The 10489-nt window shown below is 33.5% G+C and overlaps 2 non-coding genes across 2 annotated transcripts; both read right to left on the bottom strand.

Annotated features, from left to right (window-relative positions):
• Positions 1-2947: 2947 nt before the first annotated feature.
• Trnay-gua (transfer RNA tyrosine (anticodon GUA)) lies at positions 2948-3043 on the bottom strand. The gene is made up of 2 exons: positions 3007-3043; positions 2948-2983 (listed from the first exon to the last, which is right to left on the bottom strand). It is a non-coding gene; the product is annotated as a tRNA-Tyr (tRNA).
• A 405-nt stretch (positions 3044-3448) lies between these two features.
• On the bottom strand, positions 3449-3522 carry Trnan-guu (transfer RNA asparagine (anticodon GUU)). Its single transcript has one exon. It is a non-coding gene; the product is annotated as a tRNA-Asn (tRNA).
• Positions 3523-10489: the final 6967 nt, after the last annotated feature.

Consider the following 10489-nt stretch of genomic DNA (forward strand, 5'->3'; position numbering starts at 1 on the left):
CTTCACCATACCATTTATATGACCATGTTAACATGGGCTAGTGTCGGCTCATATACCCATTTACCTAACACCCTGTATATTAATACCAAAAAAAATATTAATGTTATTTTTTTAATTGACTAATTTTTTTGTTTTGTAACAATGTAAAAGAAAACTCTTTTCAACTGGAACCGTAAATCCTATTTAAATATTTTTTACTAGCTTTCCGCCCGCGGCATCGCCCGCGTGGAATTTAGTCTGACACAGAAAAACTTTATCGCGCGCGTCCCTGTTTCAAAAACCGGGATAAAAACTATCCTATGTCCTTTCCCGGGACTCAGACTATCTCTACGCCAAATTTCATCAAAATGGGTCAGTAGTTTAGGTGTGAAAGCAAAACAGATAGACAGAAAGACAGACAGAGTTACCTTCCCATTTATAATATTAGTATGGATAGTATAGATTTTTTTACGAGTTTATTATTACAACTTTATTATACGTGTGTTTTCAATGCTCCATATACTCGTAGTTCTACATCCTACCGGGCGGTGCTTGCGCAAATACTCGTATTGAGGCATGTATAATGTCAGGATTCTAAAGAAACCATTGACATTATCTATAAAAATATACAATCATAATTAATTACAGCTTGACGGCTATTCATTGAGATCCTTATCGGGCATTGGTTCTGTCTGTCTTTTTTTCTGTTGCACTATGAACTTTGGGTAGGTGCCTATATTACAAAGATTTTATAAGGCATCAGGAAGTCAGGACTAGTCGCTCACAAAACTTTGGTTGCTTTCAAAGTATAAGAAAATATTTTTTACTAAGTATTATTAGAAAACTTAATCTTTAAAGGTACAGGTTTGATGTGATTTTAGAGACTTTATCACTTGGGATTATAGGTTTTGTTGTCAACTACGAAAGTTATTTAAATACTAATTATTAGGTATGAGTATTTCTATAATGAGTACTTACAGGTCGAATTATGATATCAAATATAGATTTGGCAATGTTTTAACGCAATGCGATTGATCCGAAATGAGGTCAGACGTATCATTTTTCTCCATTCAAATCATATCATGCCTCTACCTAGATAAAGAACTAAATGCATGTAGCTATTAATATCTACTATGAAATATTTTACCTACATTAATAAAATTACCTAAGAAATAATTAACGAAATTGATAAATGACTTCAAGTAATGATTTGGTAACTATATCAATTGTTATTTACGTTTAACGATTAGTAAATAAAAGATAAAGTCTTCGTATCCCAAAAGCCTTGAATAAAACAGGATGCTTTCAGTCTAGATAGACATTAATCACTGCTACTTGTATAGATCTCTTCAAAGTTAATTGCAATTAAGTACTAACAGCTTGTTAATCAGTTCTGAGATCTGACATAGTAAGTACTGACGTAGAGTTTAATTAGAACTGGTCAGGATCTCCGATATATTTTTAATAAGTACTTACTAATTAATATTCCTAATGAAGATCCGTACCGCTAATGAAGGAAAGGAACTCTACAGACTAACTTAGATGTACCAGTTTAGAGGTGTTAAAATTTTAGTTCTAAATAATCGATCTGTGATTTACTAGAAGCGTGAAGGTTTATTAGGGTGACGATATATTAAAACGATCTCGATCGACGTATATTTAAGGATACTTAGGTAACTGCAGTTAGCAAATATTTGTCTGATAATTCATAATTCAACTGATAAAGTTTTTGATCACATGGGAAGAATTTTCGTTTGACAGCTGGGAATCATTTTATAAATTTATTTGTATGACTTTTTGAACACTGATTTTTGCCTTTATCATCAGTATTCAAGTATTCAGGGATTCCCCATAAAGCGATTTAATTTAAAATCACCTAAATATTATTATGTCGCCCAAAACATTCGGATTAACATTAAATTTGTATCGAATTCGCGGTTTTCTTATGCAAAATATTGTTTAGAAAGGCGGCGGATTAAATTCAAGGTGGTTCACATCGGTTGGCGGAAACCGTCCAACGTGTGAGACAGGCTGGTCGCTGAATTAAAATATGATGTCTATTGGCAAAATAAATTAAAGAAATCTGAGTCAGGTGTCACTAAGTAGACCGCCTTTGCGAAGCTCAGGGCCAAACGAACTTTACGATTTGTTTTAGCCTAGGCGTAGACCACCAGCTTTTAGTTGGCAGATAGTTGGGCCCGATTCTAATTTGTATGAGGAATCGGCCGATACCAAATCGGTGTAATGTGCGCACTTTCACACATCTTCATACTGTTCAACAGCCCGATCCAACTATCGGCCAACTAAAAGTTGGTGGTCTGATCATAGGCTTAAAGTTTTTAGTTCTACATAACCTATCCCACGTGTATTTTATTAAGCTTTTTGCAGGTTCTTGGCTCCCAAAAGTTATGCATTCCACCTGGAATTGGGCAAACTTGACATATTTAAGACCAAATGAAGGTAAACGATTTCCAACTTACTGTTCCGATATTTTTACTTGTCTATGATATCTGATTTTATTGTCTGTCATTAATGATGACATGATAATTATAAAATAATCTTGCACCTTAATTATTTCTACCTTTGGAAGAAATATCATGGATTCAAAAAATATCATAGGTACTCACCCTGAACCTAACCTTGCAAGTACCGGTGCTACGGTTATTTTTAAATATAGCAAAAATACAAGACATTGTGTATGAATCATAAATGGACCAAGTTCGACAACTTTTAGTCGATCAATTTAACCTTTTTATTATCAGAACATATATCAAACTATATTTTCTCACGCTTGCGTTAAAATATTTGCTATTAGTCATTCAAAAAATCTAGAGCCATTTGCTTCATTTAGCCTTGAAATTTAAATTGGCAATCTGTCCAATTAAAATAAATGTTTGAATAATAAAATAATAAAAAAAAAACATCTTTGAAACAAACATTAAAAAGAGTGAAAAAAATGCAAAAAGTTTCCTTCGAGCCGGATTTGAACCAGCGACCTATGGATATCAGTGTTATTAACATTTACCTCTACAGTCCACCGCTCTACCAACTGAGCTATCGAAGGCTTAGTGAGAACGGTGAAATTTCTGTTTAGTTTATATAAGCTGTAACTCACACAAATACAGTGTGCTCACTCACTCACTACTCTACCACAGTCATGATGTCTGTCTGTTCGTTCATGATGATTATTTGTTTCATTTTCCTTTTTTTATAATTACCTAACCAAAAATTAAAAAGGTAAATTGGATATTTTTATGAACATCAAGTAAGTTTATTGTACTGATGAAACTACGAGTTATAATTATAAAAATAATTCAATAATTTAATTCATTTTTGTACAAAATAATATAATTAGGTATAGGTACAAGTAAAATAAAGAACCAATACAAATAAAATACTACTGTGATTAAAAAAAATAAATCAAAATTAAAAATTAATTTCCTTTTACACTAAAATTTGCAAAAAGTTGCGCCCCCGGGTGGGCTCGAACCACCAACCTTTCGGTTAACAGCCGAACGCGCTAGCCAATTGCGCCACGGAGGCAGATGCTCACTCGTTCGAAATTAGCAGTCCCCTTCTATAAGTAATATTATACGCATCGTGCCATCTGTCGTCACGTTTCCATATCTCCTACCTAATAACAAAATCTTTTTTTTTTCTTTTAGCTGATGTACAGAAACACACTTATGTTAGTAGACAAGTAAAGTTGAACACCTCCTATTCATGTACCTCTACATACTTACATTAAAACAGAAAATAAAAATTGCTTTATAAACCTTTAACATTAAGGTAATTAAAAAGCATAATGTTTTAGCTAAAACAGTAATTACCTACTTAAAAGACTGAAGTACAACCAAAAAAATTGAAATGAAACGTAAAACGAACTCCTGCACTTCGGCTAAACTGGATCATTGTTGTAAATATCCTCCCATAACGTGAATACCGCAGAATCGGGTCACAGCGGCAACCTTTGGATTGCCTTCACCTTTCCGGACTGAACTGGAACAAAGCACTATGTCAATAAATACATAGGTACTTGGACCACTCACTTCCTACTATAAATCCGGCCATAGAGGCAGAGGTTGGAAACAATTTATAAACTAGTCAATATGCAGTTTTGCAGGCGTACTTAGTTTCAAAGTACATTTTATGGAGCGATCGCTCTCCCCACATAAAAAGCTATTTATTTAGCTTTATCACTAGCTTTTGCCGATTACTTCACCCGGGTTGTAATTTGAGGTAAATATTATGTACTTTTCACTATTCCTTTAAAAGCACCCAATCTAATTATGCGAACTTTGAACCCCTGTTTCAGATGGAATCACTCACAAAAAAAAATATCTATCCAAAATGTTGATTTCCCCTGCCATCTTGATTGCTTGCTAACGTTGCACAGTGTGTTATGGGACTGTATAATCGGACATTCTCATTGATTTGATGAAACGTATAGAGCTTAGTTATACAAACATGATAGTAAAACTCCCGTTTGAAAATTCCACGTAGTTTTCGCGGTATAAAAATTCAAAGTTACCTATTTTTTTACTTGAAAATTATGCAAAAATATTCTCACTCGTTAACTAATAACATTTAATTCAGAATTGTTATAATACTTCATAGAGCTCTTAAAACTACAAGTAATAAGCGTATTAAGTGCTTCGTAAACGCATTCAGTTAATTAGGAAAAATGATTTTAGTGATTTTTGTTTTTATTTTTTTTCTCAATTATACCTTAATATATGCAAACATTTTTAATTGCAAGATATAGTCTGATATTTAATCTAATTGTATTAATAAAATCAACTTTAAACTCCGTGATATATTTGAGAAAAAACATAAAACGTCTTAATAAAATTTTTAAACGTCTAGGGTCGACAATTTTGGAAGGAATAATTCATTTCTAAAAAGTTTCAAATCCCGCCTGTTATGTGCATAGTGTTGAAGGTTCTAAAAAGTCACATTCACATTGTTTTTAACCGACTTAAAAAAAAGGAGGAGGTTCTCAAGTCGAGTTTTTTTTCTTTTTTAACACTCTTATATTAACTTAAGTTGTATGTAAGTAACTAACTAAAAAAGTATGTAAACAAATCTAGGAAGTCGAATTTATCCTACCTTTAATAATTTTCTCATCGATTTGAAACCTATGTAAATCGAATGTCAATGCAATAATTTGGTACAATCGAGCTGATGATATTTAAACATCCAAAAGAAATATTGCTATTTAAAGTGATGGGAAATTTACAATTCTATATAGCGCATATTTTCAATTTGATTTTCCTCAAATATATCACGGAATTTAAAGCTGATTTTTTTTATACAATTAGATTAAATATCAGACTATATCTTGCAATTAAAAATGTTTGCATATATTAAGGTATAATTGAGAAAAAAAATAAGAACAAAAATCACTAAAATCATTTTTCCTAATTAACTGAATGCGTTTACGAAGCACTTAATACGCTTATTACGTGTAGTTTTAAGAGCTCTATGAAGTATTATAACAATTCTGAATTAAATGTTATTAGTTAACAAGTGAGAATATTTTTGCATAAATTTGAAGTAAAAAAATAGGTAACTTTGAATTTGTATACCGCGAAATCTACTTGGAATTTTCAAACGGGAGTTTTACTATCATGTTTGTATAACTGAGCTCTATACGGTTCATCAAATAAATGAGAATGTCCGATTATACAGTCTCATAACATACTGTGCGTTGCAACGTAGGCAGTGTCCAAGGCTATAATTTTAAATCAGTTAAGTCAATTTTTGCCACATAAATATTTTTTAACTAGGTCGTGAAAACGCTGGCTTAACTCACTGATTTTATGTAATGGACTAATATTCTTATAGCTCTAATATTCTTCTGATTCAAATTGCTTTGAGATAGGGAGATCTTCGGGACTATTCAATCTTCCCTTGTTCAAATGGTGAATCCTGGCTATATGTATAGGAGTAATTAGTCAAATAAGTTTCCCATTTTGGCATCATTTATTAAAGATGTCATTTCTTAATTAAGACTCTTGCATTAATTATTTAAGTATTGATGACAAAATTATAATCTGAAACGACTCACTCTCAAAAAGCGTCTAAATTAGGTGCTACTCGTATTATTTCCAAAATTACAAGACAAGTTACCAGTAACAAGAAACATGCAAGTTCAATGCAGTCACTTTTTATTCAATATGAGAAACGTTTTGTTTCTCATCTAACGTTATCGGCCTAATCCCTAAAGTCCATTGATTGAATACCACTTGGGTTACATTTTCTCGGACCGAACAATGGACAAGCCTGAATGGTACATTCCCATGGGGTATCACAAGAAGCGGTTTAGCAATCTATTGTTTTATATCACATTTGTAATGAAAAATGTGCTAAAGAAATTCTGACAATCAAATACAAGGTCAATCCATAATAGACAAAAGTTCGTTTGTGAAGAAACTTGTATGAATTTTATTTACATAGGTATTTAATGATTACAGAGGGATCGTCATGAGGTCATTAGTCTATATAACAGTACTTAGTCAGGACCAACCTATTCTGTGCTTTTAGGGTTGTTTTGTGACTAATGTAAGTTTACTATAAAAGTTACATTAGCTTTGGTTTATTTTATGTTTTCTCGACCGTACTCAGTTCGATACAAACGTGCTGAATCCTGGGACCACCTGGGACACCAGTAAGTTGGTACTGAGTATACTTATGTACAAACTTCGACCTACTTAATATAACGTAACCTTTACGTCAATACGAAGTGGTGGTGAAGCTAACTGTTCTTAGGAAGCTACTAATTAGATTAACACTAGATTCGCAGAAAAAACTTTCAAAACTGACCTTATGTGCTTCTCATTTAAAAGTAGGCGATTCTCATGCAATTGAGAGTATAGAGAAAATGCAAAATCCTTCGCGTGAAAATAAAATTACGTTACGCATTCTGAATTCAGACGGTCATTCTATTGTATGACTAATTGTCAGTCTTCGAAAAAATCGAAGTCCAATCGATTAACTAGATTTTGACTCAAAAATGTTGGATTTTTCCCCGCAGTGAAATGACTTTACAAGAATAGCCCCTGAATGCAAGAATTCTACCTAGAGTTTATTCAGACCATCACCTGGAGCTTCACTTAAACTGTTCGGTGTCACATTGGTGAACCTTAGGTAGAGACATCTCAGCAGCCAGTTCCCACGAACTCAAATTACTATGCGAAACGTCGCGTATGACGAAACTGAGATATCTATTCTTTTCCTAACTGGTACTGAGGCAAAAAGTGTCTCATAAGTACGGATCATGAATCAGTTTTTGTTTTGAAACTTAAGTAGGCATGACACGTTTTTTTGCCCTTTTTTGTAAGTCCATGTGTTTTGTTACTAGCTTGTGAACGTGAAAATTATACGATGCAAAGGTTTTATCAATGAATATGTCAAGTACGTAATCCATAGGTTACCTAAATCAAAAACTCTAGGTAGAGACTGTATCTAATTGATAATAAGGAAAGTGTTCAATCAACGAATTTTATTATACATAAATACATTTGATTATTTATTTCAAAGCCTGATTCTCAAATTTATTTTTTATCGCGCCAGACGAACTATCATGGTCTCGACGTGATGAACGTCACATTTTTTGCGGCAAAACAAAATTGATATCATTACAAGTCACAATGCATCGCTGATTAAACCATGATTACTCGTCGATGAAGAGCATCCTCCCCAAAAAACAAGCGAGAAGCGAACAAAGCGATAAATCACAAAAACAAGCATTGATCAGTCATGACCTTAACGTTTTTGTAGTCCCATACAGCCAGCTCCAAAAGTAGACTATTTAATTGCTTCGTTCAAACAAATTGACTTGCTCTTGAGAAAACTTTTAATTATAGTCATCATTTTCAGATGAACTTAAAAAAACTAGGTACACGTCAAGTTTTACCCACCATATCGGCGACGCGGATATGAGAAATTACAATACATAGCCCAATATTTATCTGAGCTATATTCGTATATTAAAAAGTTGTCATTAACTTCTGCCATTGACTGTACATATTGGACGAAAAAGTCATTATTCTCATAAGGATGATTAAGGAAAAACAAATAGCCTTCTCCTCATGTTACGAATGAGGCCAATGACTCGAACAAAATCAGTTTTTAAAATAAAATCATCTTCTTCGTAAAGTGTGAATAGCTGTGGCTATTGGAAGTGAATTTATTGATGAGCTTACTTAACTAACAGTCACTTAATAACAGTTATTTAAAATGACGTTATAATATTGGAATTTCTATTTGTTTACTTAAATTATGTTAGCATAAACTTAGATGTTTCTGTATTTCCCAAATATCTTTCGGCAAACATCATATCTACACTCCAAAGTACATACCTACTTTTATATTATTTTTATGTTAGGTGCGAAGGTAGGTACTTAGAAAGTATATTATTTAATCCCTTGATTATAATTAACACTAAAATAACTGATGACAGACCCAACCTAAACTTATTTCATTAGGGATAATGTGGGAAAATTCAAATACTAAAATCACTCTTTTTTATAGTTTTGGATTTAATAAAGGATCAAGGAACCCTAAACAAGGAGTATCAAAACCACTTGAAATAGGTTTTTCACCTCGTTAATTTGCATAAAAAAGCCTATTTAGGTATACCTAATATTAAAACAAGTTTCTATAGCAAGGTGTTTAACCTCTCCAAACTGTATTTTATTTTCGCAAGGAACATGGATGATATTTTATGAGGCAAACATAAATTGGACAATAATCATTAATTATGTTTGGCCCTGCTTTATTTTGCAAGAATATAAGAAACAAGATTTAGAAGAACTGAGAATCCTACTCCTTTTTTTTAAATCGATTAAAAAAGAAATTGTCAGTTTAATCATAGTTTTTTGTTGTTTTATAGTCGGCAACCGACCCTAATTATTTTTTACATTACTTTTGCTTTTAACTTTGGATTGATTACTATTATAATCTTAACTAGGATCATATTGTAATGTTCCTTATGGAATTAGGTACACTCTTTGTTTGGACTTACATTACGTAAGAATAAAAAAGTTCGAACGTAGAACAATAGACCAAGTAATTGTGTGGACTGGGCGGTAAGTATATCACTTCTGGCAGGTTGGATGTCTGTCACGGTTGTTACCTCTCTACTGTCATGAATTTAAAGTATACTGACCACAGTTTGATAGCATAGCAACGGTAGTACAGTGGCAACATAAGTAAGTAGTTGTGGTGGGTGTTATTATATGCAACAAAAATGTGCTGTCGACTGTACAGTACAGTACTTACACCAAATAATTATATCTAGTCTGATGGACGCGTAGTGGACTGCAACGCCAAATGCCGTAGCGGGTTCGAAACCCACTTGAGCCAAATCATTCTGCGATGAGGCAGAATTTATACCTGAACAGATGTTATGTATGTGTTTTACAAATTAAATTATCAATTATTTGATATTTTTTTTTCACTATTAATATAAAACTGAAGCTCCATCAAAAGTACAACAAAATTAATCAAGAACCAAAAATTATAAAGATCACCACTTCGAATAGGGTGCGTGACAGTTTATATAAGTTTATATGATATAAATTCATTTCAATAACGTTCATATTGTATAATAAACGTATGTTATAATAACACTTGATATAATTTTTTAACATATAATGTTTACTTCATATAATATATCATTTCTAATAATGTCATTTCAGATACCAATCACAACGCATATTAAAGACATTTGATATAAACCTTACTTAATCTAAGACTCATTTGATGTAATTTTGTTTAATATAAATAATATTTCACATAACCATTACTTGTAATAAATATTATTTGTTATAACGACTATTTGGTATACTCTTTAATTGATATAATTTCTGATGGATATAACTTTTAGTATGTTCTTCTTTAGCTTGACTTATAAATGACTTTAGTGACAAAAACGAATCGCCGTAAAACGACTCCACGTAGTCTTGTCTGCCCTACCCCTAGAGTGTAATTTAGAAGCGCGTAGGCACGGAGGGGCGAGGTGGCCCGCGGGCTGAGGAGCAGGTGGCTGGAAGCGAGGGGCCGCGGCTGAGGCTGGCCGGCGAAGCCGGCCAGCAAGCCGAAGACGCGGTGTCGAGCGAAAGCCATCTGCGACGATTAGCACGCGAGGGACCGCCAGAGCCCCGCAGTGCCGGAGCCGTGACAGAAGTCTCAAGTTTTTAGTCAAATTTGCATGCTGTATGCCTGCATGCCTGCTTGCTTGCTTGCTTGCTTGCTTGCTTGCCTGCTTGCCTGCTTGCTTGCTTGCCTGCTTGCTTGCTTGCTTGCCTGCTTGCTTGCTTGCTTGATTGCTTGCCTGCTTGCTTGCCTGGTTGCTTGCCTGCATGCTAGCGTGCTTGCTCGCTTGCTTACTTGCTTGCTTGCTCGCTTGCTTGCTTGCTTGCTCGTTTGCTAGCTTGCTTGTTTGCTTGCTTGCTTGCTGCATGCAATGCTTATTATAACAAATGAACTTTATATACAATTATTA

Source organism: Ostrinia nubilalis, chromosome 19, assembly GCF_963855985.1.
Source record: "Ostrinia nubilalis chromosome 19, ilOstNubi1.1, whole genome shotgun sequence".
NCBI lineage: Eukaryota > Metazoa > Arthropoda > Insecta > Lepidoptera > Crambidae > Ostrinia > Ostrinia nubilalis.